This window comes from Ranitomeya variabilis, chromosome 5 (genome assembly GCF_051348905.1).
Source record: "Ranitomeya variabilis isolate aRanVar5 chromosome 5, aRanVar5.hap1, whole genome shotgun sequence".
Lineage (NCBI taxonomy): Eukaryota > Metazoa > Chordata > Amphibia > Anura > Dendrobatidae > Ranitomeya > Ranitomeya variabilis.
This window is the reverse complement of record NC_135236.1, coordinates 537,476,597-537,492,271: the sequence shown is the minus strand read 5'-3', so window position 1 is coordinate 537,492,271 and position 15,675 is coordinate 537,476,597. Positions and strand designations below refer to the sequence as shown.

The 15,675-nt window shown below is 42.2% G+C and overlaps 1 pseudogene; it reads left to right on the top strand.

The window, feature by feature from the left end:
* Positions 1–14,009: 14,009 nt before the first annotated feature.
* Positions 14,010–15,024, top strand: LOC143775091 (uncharacterized; annotated as a pseudogene).
* Positions 15,025–15,675: the final 651 nt, after the last annotated feature.

Below are 15,675 nucleotides of genomic sequence, written 5' to 3'. Positions count from 1 at the left end.
GTACTTTTATTGTTTTTTTATTATTATTTAGATAAAGAAATGTATTTATGGGAACAATATTTTTTTTTCTTTATTTAGGATTTTTTTTTTTTACACATGTGAATATTTTTTTTTTACTATATAACATTGCCCCACGGGGGCATCATGTTATAGGGTCAGATCGCTGATCTGACACTATGCAGAGCACTGTGTCAGATCAGCGATCTGACATGCAGGGCTGCAGGCTTACCAGCGCTTGCTCTGAGCAGGCGCTGTAAGCCACCTCCCTGCACCCAGAAGTAGCCCCGTGGCCATTTTGGATCCGGGGCCTGCAGGGAGGAGACACTCGGTACAAGGTGAGTACATCGCCTTGTACTGAGGGTCTCAGGGAAGCACGCAGGGAGCCCCCTCCCTGCGCGATGCTTCCCTGTACCGCCGGAACGCTGCGATCATATTTGATTGCAGTGTTCCGGGGGTTAATGTGCCAGGGGCAGTCCGTAACCGCTCCTGGCGCATAGTGCCAGATGTCAGCTGACACTCGGCCGTGCTTTCCCCGTGAGCGCGGCCGATCGCATATGACGTACTATCCCATCACTGGGAATTAAGTCCCAGGTCACCTTGACAGGATAGTACATCATATAGGATTAAGGGGTTAGTAAAACAAGCAAAAACACATAAGATGCAATTCATTTTGTACTCCAAGTTGAGGCCATCAGGTCTCAGTGTATTTAATTTAGAAATCCACATCAATTCTTTCTTTTTTAACGTTTTACCCGTCTCCACCTCTTCGAAGAGAGTATATGATCAATTAAACAAAACTTCAACTGTTTTTCTGTATGCTTATGCTTTGTGGTCGATCTGCTCACTGAGCTGTACACTTAGGTAGACAGGAGAACACTGTGTTAGGGCTTGCGGAATGCACCAAATAATATTAAAGAGGATATAAGGTGCGTTCGCAGCCTGGGGTCCACCGTGCAGTGATGACACCTGCTGCTTAGTAATGACTGACAGTATATGGCGGTATAACATAAACACAAACGGGTTAACTTCACCTGGTATGTAGGAGGCAAACCCTGTTGCGTCACAGGGCCGCAATACCTCAGAGTGAACGCTAGTGTTTTGGTTACAGGACCCTGCCCCAGGACACGAGGTTAGAGTCCCTCTAGACCCACTAGCATTCGGCACCACAGCTGCTGTGCCAGGGAAAAACTAACTAAAGATTTACCGCACTGAGTGCATACAGCGCTGCTCTGGCGGACAGCATTAACCACCCTAAGCTTGGGTCAGGAAAGCACACTATTTGCACACGCTCCGCTCTGATGGATGCAGCTGTAGACGCAGTTCTGTCGTGCCTTGTGCTGAATGGTACAATCTGGCGCTAGTTACTGTAGCTCCAATCACCCACACTCCATCAACGCTAGGGAAAGGGATCAATTAAGATGTTTCAACAGATTACATCCACACATCCACACATGAGAATACATACTGATCAGATGATAGTAAGGTCCATATTAATATAAAAAATATAAACTTTATTAGTAAAATACAATATACTCAGGGTATGGGGGAGTAGTCACAAAGAACTGCCACACACAGTATGATGCAATATTGGCCACGTAGGAAACAGAAATTGTGGCTACGAGGTGTCAATCATTGCCCTAGCTTGAATACATCAAGTTCTAGACTATGTATATCTTTGATTACGATCCTTTTGCACATTGGAAATGTTACCCTGTATGTGCATATGGTTTTTAATTTTTTTAATTTTTTTACAATTATTATCTCTATTTGTTATCTTTATTTTCTACTTTATGGTCTATATATTGCTTATTTTCTTTGATATTTGGTGATAACCACACACTATGGTACACCATTGTGATTGTGCTATGGTGAATATAAGTAAACTGACTGAACAGCAATCTAGTCTGAACTGGTGCATAACCAAAAAAGTCATATAGCAAATAGATCAATGGCTGCACTCAACTGTACTAAAGCAAGGAAATGTGCGATACATGAAATGTGAATAGCTTAATGGCTTGTGAAATCTATGAAAAAACACATGAGATACTTAGAACAAGATTTGGCCAAAAAATGTGAGCCCATTCACCAAACGTCAAGGTAATCTCAAATCGGATGGGTACCTGACCTGACTGCCTAGTGTGAACACTTACCTATGGCTAATAACATGGTAAAGCCTGCATTTATAGGAAGGTCAGAACCAACTGTGTTTGGATGTAATTAAAATCACAGCATGGTGAAGGGCGGGGCGTTTAAGTCAGAAAAAATGGTATATAGTAAATATAATTAAACTGACTGAACAGCAATCTAGTCTGAACTGGTGCATAACCAAAAAAGTCTTGCATAGCAAATATTTTTTCTGACTTGAACACCCCGCCCTTCACCATGCTGTGAATTTAATTACATCCAAACACAGTTTGGACACAATAAAGAACGTGATGTATTCAAGCTAGGGCGATGATTGCTACCTCATTGCCACAATTTCAGTTTCCTGCATGGCCAATATTGCATCATACTGTGTGTGACAGTTCTTTGTGACTACTCCCCCATAACCTGAGTCTATTTTATTTTAATACTAAAGTTTGTATTTTTTATATTAATATGGACCTTAGTATTAACTGTTCTGTTTGTATTCTCATGTGATTTGTGATGATAGGTCACACTAGTCCTAATTACTTATACACATGGCCCTGATAATTATCTAGGGTAGATAGTTGTAACATGTGTTATTGTTATATAAGATATTGCCAACACATCCACACATACACGATTTTGGATTTAAACTAGCGCATATCAGAGCGGCCATGCAAACCTTTTATAGCTGCGTCCTTCCGGGACCTTTCCCGTTGTCCAATCAGGACCGCTTCAGGACCTGAGAATGTGACCCCTGACCTCCAATGAGAGGTCATCCCATGGCATGCTCAGTTGACAAAAAGCAGGACTTACACTATAATAGCTGAACCTGGGACAGCAGCAGTAACCATATGCACAGCATCAGCTTGAGCAAGATGCTGGGACCGACGTCTCTGCTGAGCAGGCTCCTCTGTGGCTGGGGAAGAATGGGAGATTGCAGAGGATGATGTTTGAGGTTCCTCCTGTGCAGTGGCAGGTACTTGTCTTGTACCGGCATTTTCTGCAAACGTACTGCCCTCTGTAAACACGTCCATTCCACATTGAAAGAAATAAAGGACAAAGGTTTTTTTTAACTATATGGAAAGTTGGAGTGGTGCGGCTTTTTTCTTTGGATCTTTGTACATGTGTCGCCAAGCAAGCACACCCACTACCATGGATTCACCGGGCAAGGTGACGCTGACTCAGAAATTACTTTCTCCACCAGTGCCATTCTGTTTTTTGTTTTTGTTTTGTTTTTTCACTTTATTTATTGCAGCATTTCCTCCTCTGCCTGTTCAGCTATATTTTGAGACTTGTAGCAAACTCCAATTAGCAGCTTTCCATTATTGCCATCCCCATGTACATTTATCCATACTGACTCTACATTGTTGCAGCGCCCCCCATGTCATCTTTCAACACAAAAAGAAAGAACCTGGCACTCAACTTAATGCTTGTGAGATTTTAATCGTAGTAGCCAAAACGTTTCGGTCCTATATCTGGACCTTCATCAGTTACTACAGTTGTAGTAACTGATGAAGGTCCAGATATAGGACCGAAACATTTTGGCTACTACGATTAAAATCTCACAAGCATTAAGTTGAGTGCCAGGTTCTTTCTTTTAGTATCACATGGTGTGGGAACCTACCTGGGCACCACCAATAGTAGTGCACACGGCTTTATCTTTGATCTTTCAACACAAGTCTTAAGTTGGATTTCATGAAAGTGCACACTCCTCCACCTGTTCTGTCTTTCCTGTCCTTTCTAAATGGAGTGTAACCCTCTACATTTGTCACCCAGTCATGGATTTCATCCAGACAGGTTTCTGGAATGCTCACCACATCGTATAATCTGATTCATGTTATATGATCTCAACCATACAGTATATTATATGCTTGCTTGTTTCCTATCCTGCTTACAATCATTTATTGCATTACTTTCTTGGTCTCCATTTTTATCTCAGTGATGTCTTTTTCATGTCAATAATGGCTTCGTTTTTAATTGCCTCATTTTCTCTTTAAGCCCTTTCCAACATCGAGCTTAATAGTGTGCCGATATCATACTCCCCCTAATTGATGCGGGATCCAGCACTGAGCCCGCCCCTTTCTGGGCACATGTCAGCTAATAGGTAACATGTGCCCGCAAGAGCCGCTGGTGGAATTGCTATCCACCCGTGGCTGTTAACTAGTTAAATGCCGCTGTCAATTTCTGACAGCGGCATTTAACTTGCGCTTCCGGCAAGCAAGCCGGACATTTGCTGGAGACCTCTGGTTGTCATGACAACCCATCAGTGACACCGTCATGTGATCGTAGTTCACCGATGAGTTGGCATGACAAACAGAGGTCTCAGCAGACCTCTATGGTTGTCACTGATGGTTTGCTATAAGCGCCACCTAGTGGTCGGCGCTCATAGCAAGTGAGCATTTCTGCTACATACAGGCGATCTGATCATCGCCTGTATGTAGCAGAGCCAATCAGATTATAGCAGCATCTAGTCTCCCATGGAGACTATTAAACCATGCCAAAAGTAAAAAGAAATCATTTTAAAAATATAAAAAAATTAAAGTTCAAATCACCCCCCCTTTTGCCTTTCGCCCCATTCAAAATAAAACAATAAAAAATTAAACATACACATATTTAGTATTGCCGCGTTCAGAATTAACCCGATCATTAAACGGCGTAACGAAAAATAAAGTCAAACCCCCAGAATTATGTGTTTTTGGTCATCGTAACATTGCATTAAATGCAATAAAAGGCAATCAAAAGATCGTATCTGCACCAAAATGGTATCATTACGAGAACATCGTAAAGAACATCAGCTCAGCTCGCAAAAAACAAGCCCTCACCCAACCAGAGATCGTGAAAAAATGGAGACACTATGGGAATAGGAAAATGGCGCAATTTCTTTTTTTTTTTTTTAACACACTTTAGAAATTTTTTTCACCGCTTAAATAAAAAAGAACCTAGACGTGTTTGGTGTCTGTGAACTCGTAATGACCTGGAGAATCAAAATGGGAAGGTAGTGTTAGCATTAAGTGAACATGGTAAAAAAATACAGCTTTTTTTTCCTGTTTTCCAGTACACGATATGTTAAAACCAATGATGTCGTTCAATAGTACAACTCGTCCCTCAAAAAACAAGCCATCACATGGCTCTGGGAAGAATGGGAGCAAAAAACTAAAATTCAAAAGCTGAAAAATGGCCCAGGGGTTAAGGGGTTAATCATGTTTTGTACTCTAATAATGTTAATTATCATGTTAATTCTCAATTTGTGTGCATTTGAATTTTATTCCTTTATAAGTTTTAAGTTCCTTTACAATTTTGTATGCGTAAATCCTCCAATGACCAATAGATGGCACTAGATGATTGTAAAACCTATGTATTAATCACAAGGTTTAGAATACAATGTCCCCAAAATGTCTTGTTTCCAATGTATTATTCGTTATATTTATATGTATGCACTTTGTGATTAGAGTGGCTTTCATAGAGAAATTAGAAAAAGGTCCTTGAAAGTGATAGGTTGTGTGTGACAGAGTTTTTGAGGATTTTTTGGCTCAAGACCACTAAAAAAAACTATAAAATAAAAACAGTGCTAGAAAGGCTCTTCCGATTGATATCAATGTTTTGAAAGATATTTCCACTTCAGGTTTTGAAAAACTCCTATTGAAAAAGAAGAAGTTGCATGTCACTTCTTTGTAATGGATCCTGATGGAAACCTTTCCAAACCAAGCACTGTCCAATCAGAAGGCTGAAAAACTTCGGGGAAAAAATTATTTTCAGGTAGGTATGCACAACATCTTTTAGAATCCGGAGTACCAGCAGAGTTTTTCAAACAGAAGACTTTTCAGGAAAATATTGGTGATATTTTTCTTGAAGCTTTTTTTGTATCCTTGCAGTTGATTTTTGCTTTGCTAGTGTTTTTGTTGTACTTTTTAGTTTTTATGGTGTTTTTTCAGGTGGACAACTGCCTGATATAGATGTTGTGTGCACATACCCTTAAGGCCACGTGCACATGTTCAGTATTTGGTCAGTATTTTACCTCAGTATTTGTAAGCCAAAACCAGGAGTGGTTGATAAATACAGAAGTGGTGACATATTACTATTGTACTTTTCCTCAGATTGTTCCACTCCTGGTTTTGGCTTTCAAATACTGTCCCATTACTCAACATGTGCACGTGAACTAAAACTTACAGGAAATGTTTAAGAAAAAGGAAAACACCTCTAAAAGCTCCCAAAGAGCTTTGTTTTTGATACTTCCTGGTATTTGGCTTTAAAAAAACAACTTTATTGATATAATCTTGCACGTTTTTTTACCTGCGGATTTTCTGCAACTAATTCAAGTCTATGGGGATTATCTGCACACAAAACACTGTGTACCGGAAAAGTAAATTGACATGCTACGGATCTGAAACAGGTTAGTTTACATTGAGTAAAAAAGAAGCAGAATATGCATAAGATTTTGTAAATCCCATCCACTCTACTAGAACTGTAAGGCTGGGATCACACATGCGAGAAATACGGTCGAGTCTCGCATGTTAATACCCGGCATTGCCACCGTCACTCAGGAGCAGAGCGCACGGCCGCATAGTAATACATGCAGCCGCACGCTCCGCTCCTGAGTGACGGCGGCAATGACAGGTATTAACATGCGAGACTCGGCCGTATTTCTCACTTGTGTGATCCCAGCCTAAGGCCTGTCCCACACGACCAGATAATTTCGGTACCGGAAAAATTGGTACCGGAGTTATCCGTGTCCATGTGTCCGTGAGCTCTTGTAGGCCATCCGTGTGGCACACGTGCGGCACACGTGCGGCCTCCATGTGCCGCCCAGGTACCACACGGACCGTGCAGGAGAGACAGCGCCACAGTAAGCGCTGTCCCCCCTGTGTGGTGCTGAAGGCTGCATTCATCTCTTCTCCCCTGCAGCGTTCGCTGGAGAGAAGAGATGAAAGATCAATTTTTTCTATTTTTTTGTTAAAAATAAACTTTGCTGGTGTCCTCCCATCCCCAGTGCCCCGCCCGGCCCCTTGCAGATGCAGAGAAATACTCACCTAGCTCCCGCGATATCTCCTCTCTCCTCTCCGCGCCGCAGCTTCTTCCTGTATGAGCGGTCACGTGGTGCCGCTCATTACAGTTGATGAATATGCAGCTCCACCCCTATGGGAGGTGGAGCCGCATATTCATGACTGTAATGGGCGGCACCACGTGACCGCTCATCCAGGAAGAAGCTGCGGCATGGAGAAGAGAGTGGAGACATTGCAGGAGCTAGGTGAGTATTTCTCTGCATCTGCAAGGGGCCTGGCGGCGCACTGGGGATGGGAGGACACCAGCAAAGTTTATTTTTAACAAAAAAATAGAAAAAATTGATCTTTCATCTCTTCTCTCCAGCGAACGCTGCGGGGGAGAAGAGATGAATTAAGCCTTCAGCACCACACAGAGGGACAGCGCTTACTGTAAGCGCTGTCTCCAGCATGGCACACGTACAGCACATGGACAACATCCGTGTGCGGTACGTGTTTTACACGGACCCATTGACTTTAATGGGTCCATGTAATCCGTGCGCTCCCATGAACACTGACAAGTCTCCGTGTTTTCCAAACGGACACACGGTCCGTGAAAACACGCTGATATGTGCAGAGACATATTGATTTTAATGTGTCTACGTGAGTCAGTGTCTCCGGTACGTGAGAAAACTGACACCTCACGTACCGGAATCACTGACGTGTGAAACCGGTCTAAGACATTGAGTTTTTTTGTGCAGCGAAAATACGCAGCGTCAAAAACTCACCAAAAGCTCGTTGTGGGCACACAGCCTAAAATACACTAGAAAATGTAAAAACTCTTTCAAAATCACAGAAAAAAATTGCAAATTTTGTTTATTACAATTACCTAGGAAAAAGATTGGATGTTCATGTTTGCATACATTTGCAACAAACACATTTTCCCATAAGTAAATCTACACCAAAACAATCAATAAATCTGACATTTTTACATGCAGAATTCTTTGTAAATTTTAGGGCAGATTGAGCTTCGGATTCCACTTATCGCATTGCAATAATAAAAAATTGTTGTAAAAATCTTTTGCATTACCGCAATAGATAAAGAAAGCTGAAGACTTTTTACACTATCAGAACTCACTTTAAGGCCTCATTTAGGCTACTTTCACACTAGCGTCAGCCCGACGTACCGACGCACGTTGTGAAAGAAATGAACAACGGGGGCAGCGGATGCAGTTTTTCAACGCATCCGCTGCCCCATTGTAATGTCTGGGGAGGAAGGGGTGGAGTTTCGGCCGCACATGCATGGTCGGAAATGGCGGACGTGACGCACAAAAAAAGTTACATGGAACGTTTTTTTTGTGCCGACGGTCCACCAAAACACGACGTATCCGTCGCACGACGGATGCGACGTGTGGCCATACGTCGCAATGTGTCGCTAATACAAGTCAATGGAGAAAAAAACGCATCCTGCGGGCAACTTTGCAGGATGCATTTTTTCTCCAAACCACACATTGCGACGTACGTCGCACAATGCAAGTTTGAAAGTAGCCTTAGATGTCCGAGAATCACATACATGTCCTATACAAGAGTATAGATAAAACTTGCACCCATTATCATCTATGGAGACAGTGTGTCCACAGAAAAATAAGAGATGTGTCTGTTTTTTATCAAAACTGCCTGCAGAAGTCTTTTGGACTGCGAAAATCGCTTGACAGCACACATTACAATCTTTGTGCTGTAACTGATTTATCATTACAATTATTAGAATTTTGTTTTCCGTATGTGAAAATCACTGATGGTAACTCATTACTAGAGGCGGGCTAACCCAAACAAAAATGTTTGACGTTTGTACCGGAGAGTGGGGTAGTGTTTGGGGAAAGTCTATGGAGAGAAAGAGATTTGGGTATCCATTATTTTCAATGGGGTGTGGTTCTGGTTGAAATTTGGATACTGGTCTTGTTACTTTCTAAAAAGTTCGGGTGAGGTACCAGAACCTGAACTTCCACCAGTTGGCCCATCCCATCCCTAGTCATTATCTATTTGTACAGTGGGTACGGAAAGTATTCAGACCCCTTTACATTAATGTACACTTTGCACCCCATCTTGACTGAAAAAAAACAGAAATGTAGAATTTTTTTCAAATTTAATAAAAAAGAAAAACTGGAGTATCACATGGTCATAAGTATTCAGACCCTTTGCTCAGACACTCATATTTAAGTCAGCATCATGCGTTGGGGGTGTTTTTCAGCTGCAGGGACAGGATGCCTGGTTGTCTTCCTCTTCCAGAGTGCTCTGGACCTCAGACTTGGTCGAAGGTTCACCTCCCAACATGACAATTACCCTAAGCACACAGCTAAAGAGTGGCTTCAGAACAACTCTGTGACCATTCTTGACTGGCCCAGCGAGAGCCCTGACCTAAACCCAATTGAGCATCCCTGGAGAGACCTGAAAATGGCTGTCCACCAACGTTCACCATCCAATCTGACGGAACTGGAGAGGATCTGCAAGGAAGAATGGCAGAGGATCCCCAATTCCAGGTGTGAAAAACTTGTTGCATCATTCCCAAGAAAACTCATGGCTGTATTAGCTCAAAAGGGTGCTTCTACTCAGTACTGAGCAAAGAATACTTATGATCATGTGATATTTCAGTTTTTCTTTTTCAATAAATATGCAAAAACTACTACATTTTTGTTTTTTTCAGTCAAGATGGGGTGCAGAGTGTACATTAATGAGAAAAAATGAACTTTTTTGAATTTACCAAATGGCTGCAATGAAACAGAGTGAAAAATTTAATGGGGCCTGAATACTTTCCGTACCCACTGAATGACTTAAAACTTGGCCCTTCGGAGTTGTTATTGAGGTCTATGTTGTTTTTAGAGTCAGAAAGCGCTACAGGACAAGGTTAATGTATACCAGGCAGTACACTTTTTGCTGGATGCCTGCAAACTAAGATTGTAAATGCAAACAAAAAAAAAAAAATTATAACCAAACCTAGAAATTTATGGATATTTATTGTATGTACACTTATTGAGACACCAAGCTTTCCCTGCAAACATCTAAGGCTGGTATCATGCGTCTGTAAACATAGCCTGGTCTAAATGCCTGCTTTTCTAAAAGCACTGACTGCCCGAGGGCCACATATAAGGCAGTTAGCTCTTGTCCAAAGACCTAGCAGTTGGGCTGGATACTGCGATCTGAATAAGGGCCATGTTTCATGAACGTGGGAAATGAGCAAGAGTTTATTTCACTTCACTGGAACAACAAGGGCAAGAAACTAAGGCAAACAAGATTTCAGGGTATATAAAAAATAGATAAAATCCCACAATCCCAACGTAGTGTTAGCCCTTTATAAATCAGTGGTGAGGCCACATCTAGAATATGGGATCCAATTTTTAGCACCACATTTTAAAAAGGATATTCAGAAGTTAGAGTCAGTTCAAAGACGGACAACTACATTATTACAAGAGATGGAAGACCTCTCATGTGAGGAGAGTTTGGAAAAGTTGGGCTTGTTTAGCTTCGAAAAAAGACGCCTCAGAGGGGATCTCATTTACATGTATAAATATATCTGTGGTCAGTACAAAGAATGGCACAGGACTAAAGGCCCCGTCTCACATAGCGAGATCGCTAGCGAGATCGCTGCTGAGTCAGAAGTTTGTGACGCAACAGCGACCTCCATAGCGATCTCGCTATGTGTGACATGTACCAGCGATCAGGCCCCTGCTGCGAGATCGCTGGTCGTGTCGGAATGGCCTGGACCTTTTTTTGGTCGTTGAGGCCCCGCTGACATCGCTGAATCGGTGTGCGTGACACCGATCCAGCGATGTCTTCACTGGTAACCAGGGTAAACATCGGGTTACTAAGCGCAGGGCCGCGCTTAGTAACCCGATGTTTACCCTGGTTACCAGCGTAAATGTAAAAAAAAAAAAACAGTACATACTCGCCTTTCGGTGTCCAGGTCCCTTGCCGTCTGCTTCCTGCTCTCACTGACTGCCGCCGTACAGTGTGAAGTGAGAGCACAGCAGTGACGTCACCGCTGCGCTCTGCTCTCACAGTACGGCGGCTCAGTCAGAGCAGGAAGCAGACGGCAAGGGACCTGGACACCGAAAGGCGAGTATGTACTGTTTTTTTTTTTTTACATTTACGCTGGTAACCAGGGTAAACATCGGGTTACTAAGCGCGGCCCTGCGCTTAGTAACCCGATGTTTACCCTGGTTACCCGGGTGCTGCAGGGGGTCTTCGGCATCGTTGAAGACAGTTTCAACGATGCCGAAGTCGTTCCCCTGATCGTTGGTCGCTGGAGAGAGCTGTCTGTGTGACAGCTACCCAGCGACCACACAGCGACTTACCAACGATCACGGCCAGGTCGTATCGCTGGTCGTGATCGTTGGTAAATCGCTTAGTGAGACGGGGGGGTTATTCCTTCCCAGAACCAAACTGAGGACCAGGGGGCACTGATTTTGGGTGGAAGAAAGGTGATTCTGACAGCTAAATAGTAAAGGGTTCTTTACAGTTAGAGCAGCCAGACTGTGGAATGCCGAACACAAGAGGCAGTAATGGCAGACACTATAACAACTTTTAAAAAAGGGCTCAATGATTTTCTCAATACACATAACATTGCAGGTTAAATTTAGTGATAAAATGTACATTTGGTGTGAAAGGTTAAACTTGATGGACCTAGGTCTTTTTTCAACCTATGTAACTATGAATGGAGATCCACTCTCATACTGAGAACAAGCATTGTGATGGTCTATGTTGCACAATCCTAAAATGCTATTAAAGGAGCAGCTGATAGCTGATACATGCTGCGCGAACCATGGGCAGCTTGTATCAGATGCAGGCTGCATGATTTCAGCTATATATGTTTTAGTTAGAAACAATGCGGAAGAGACCTGTCACTCCAGGGCAGCGGATGAGGGAAACCACCTGGGACCCACCTGTCCCACTAGTCTCGGTCCCTGGCGGCTTTTCCACAATGTTTTCCTCTGAAACAGCTTAGCGTTTCAGAGTTAAACATACCATATATACTCGAGTATAAGTCGACCAGAGTATAAGCTGAAGCACCTAATTTTGCCACGAAAAACTGGGAAAACGTATTGACTCGAGTATTAGCTGGGTAAGGCTCCCCATCCCTGTCCTTGTATGCATGGCTCCCCATCCCCGTCCTTTTATGCATGGCTCCCCGTGCCTGTCCTTGTATACATGGCTCCTTATCCCCATCCTTGTATACATGGCTCCTTATCCCCATCCTTGTATGCATGGCTCCTTATCCCCTATCCTTGTATGCATGGTTCTTATAAAAAAAAAAAAAACAACACATCCTACTTACCTTCAATGCACGCCCTCGCTACATCTTGTTCCGGCGCCAGCAGCTCTTCCGGCCGAGCGATCACGTGTCCCCGCTTATTAAGGTAATGAATATTCACTCCACGCCTATGGGAGTGGAGAGGGGTGAATATTCATTACCTTAATGAGTGGGGACATGTGATCGCTCGGCCAGAAGACTGGCAACGGAAGGAGATGCAGTGAGGGCACGCAGGGCCTCTGTGACCTGCTCCTCTGCTGCTCCCCCTCCCCCACCATCTTTCTGGGACAATGTATAAGCCAAGGGGGGTGTTTTCAGCACAAAAAAATGTGCTGAAAACTTTGGCCTATACACGGTATATGTCTAAAATTATGCAGTTAGTGCCTGATACATGCTGTCTATGGATTGGGCAGCATGTATCAGCTCTCAGGTTCCTTTTAAGACCAGTTTCACATATCCTTTTTTTTCTGATACATAACAAATATTCTGTGCGCTGGACCCATTTTTGGACCGTGTTTCAGTTTTTACAACCCCTCTTCAATCCTTTTTTCATGTGCGGAAGAAAATAGCTTCTCCCTCCCATAAAACAGTAAAACACGAAAGACACACAGGTGACATCCATGTGCAAGATAGATTTTTTTCTCACAAAGCTATTGGCCTGCAATGAAGAGTTTGATGACCTGCAACATGAATCAAAGTATGACATGTTTCTGTTTTATTTTTGCAGCTAATCGGTCTACAAATTGGAAGGCTGTAAAAATCCAAATACATTGTCATGGCTCCGTGATCTATTAGAGCTTTTGTTTCCTCCAAAAGTTTGTTCGCAGAAAGACATTTCCAACTTTCAAGGTTCTGACCACTGAATATAACATGGTGGTTAGAAAGTCTCTGAGCAACATAAAGTTATAACACATTAATAACTAATTTAGGAGATTAGGATGAAGCCTCTTTACTATTTGATCACCAAGCAGATTATTTTCAGTATCCCATTACAAATGTGCTTTAAAGTATTTTATAAGCTGATAAAAACGTATTATGATATTACTACAAAGTCGCAGATTAGCACCGTGCCCTTCATTTGGAAGCATTAACTTTCTTTTTACGCTTTCTTCGCAGCGTGTCCTAATGCGCATTGAAAATTCTATTAGAAGTTACCTATGAATTTTCCACGCCAAAATATTTCACCATTGACCAATTATGACCAAAATCTAATTACTGTTTTGCATAGAAGTGTCGGGTGACTCATGGTTATCTTTCCTTTGCACATGTGCATAGATGAGCTCAAAGCATTTACAGTGTGATTTTATTAATATTAGTCTATGTAGAATTATGGAAAGGAAAATGAGGGCACAATGACGCCCTTGTGAGATGGTCATCAGTTTAATGTGATTTGTGCGGAGACAATGGTAATGAGTAATATTTAGTGTCTCTAGCACATTACTGCAGCATGCCCAATTATGTATTTCCTGAAATCAAACTTATGCAGTAATTTAATTATTTTGCTTTTCTTCCATTCTAGGTCTATGGCAAGTTACGAATGAATTGAATTTAAATCACAAAAAAGGGCATTTTTTGGTTGTCTCTGATGTTATATATTCATTGGCCGAAGTACCTTCAGTGGTCGAAGTATCTTCAGTGGTCAAAATATCTTCACTGGTCGAAGTACCTTCAGCGGTTGAAGTACCTTCTGTGTTCTAATTATCTTCAGTGGTTGAAGTACCTTCAGTGGTTAAAGTATATTCAGTGGAGGAAGTATCTTCAGTGGTCGAAGCACCTTCAGTGGTTGGAGAATGTTCAGTGGTCGAAGTATCTTCAGTGATGGAAGTACATTCAGCGGTAGAATTATCTTCAGTGGTCGAAGTACCTTCAGCGGTTGAAGTACTTTCTGTGTTCTAATTATCTTCAGTGGTCGAAGTACCTTCAGTGGTCAAAGTATATTCAGTGGTGGAATTATCTTCAGTGGTCTAAGCACCTTCAGTGGACGGAGAATGTTCAGTGGTCGAAGTATCTTCAGTGATGGAAGTACATTCAGCGGTAGAATTATCTTCAGTGGTCGAAGTACCTTCAATGTTCTAAGTACCTTCAGTGTTCTAAGTATCTTCAGTGGTCAAAGTACCTTCAGTGGTCGAAGTATCTTCAGTGGTCGAAGTACCTTCAGTGGTCGAAGTATATTCAGTGGTGGAAGTATCTTCAGTGGTTGAAGAACCTTCATTGGTCCAAAGTATCTTCAGTGATCAAAGTATCTTCAGTGGTGGAAGTACCTTCAGCGGTAGAATTATCTTCAGTGGTCGAAGTACCTTCAGTGCTCTAAGTATCTTCTGTGGTCAAATTACCTTCAGTGGTCAAAGTATCTTCAGTGGTCGAAGTACCTTCAGTGGTCGAAGTATCTTCAGTGGTCAAAGTACCTTCAGTGGTCGAAGTATCTTCAGTGGTCAAAGTACCTTCAGTGGTCGAAGTATCTTCAGTGGTCGAAGTACCTTCAGTGGTCGAAGTATCTTCAGTGGTCGAAGTAACTTCAGTGGTTGAAGCACCTTCAGTGGTCAAAGTATCTTCAGTGGTCAAAGTACCTTCAGTGGTCGAATTATCTTCAGGGGTCTAAGTACCAGTGGTTAAAGACATAGTCTTTCCCTTCTGAGTCATGACCTGCTGAGAGAAGAATAACCCTATATTATGAACTAGGAATCTGTCACATGCTGTCCAGGAATTTAGAGGTTTCTGTCTCTATACTTATATGTATGAAATTTCCAAAAATTGGGGATCCAACTGAACCCATGGGAGCTATGGGCTAATTTGCTTTTGAGATGGTGTTGTAAATTTTTGGCATGTCCACACAGAATTCCATTTGCTCAGTGAAAACCCAAGGAATTCATGATTAAAACTTTCATGAATCCACAGCCAAATATGCATGATCTACATGCAGATTTACCAAGAATTTGATTGTATGCATTTACAAAATTGAAATCTGTGCAGTTTAAGTGCTTGTTAATGTATGCTACAGTTTGAAAATCCGCACATCAATATCAGTTTGGATTCTGCATGCATTAAAAATTGTATGGATGAAATAAGCATCCGGTGACATCAATTCTCTTAGTTGTATTTTCCATAAGGCACAAGATACGAGGTATTAAGGGGAATTTGTCAATTTTTGCTACCGCATCTGACAGAAGCATAATGTAGGGGGAGAGACCCTGATTCCAGCAATGTATCATTTACCTGCAATTTTGATGCAATCCCTGTTTTATTTGCTGCAGATGTACCAATTCT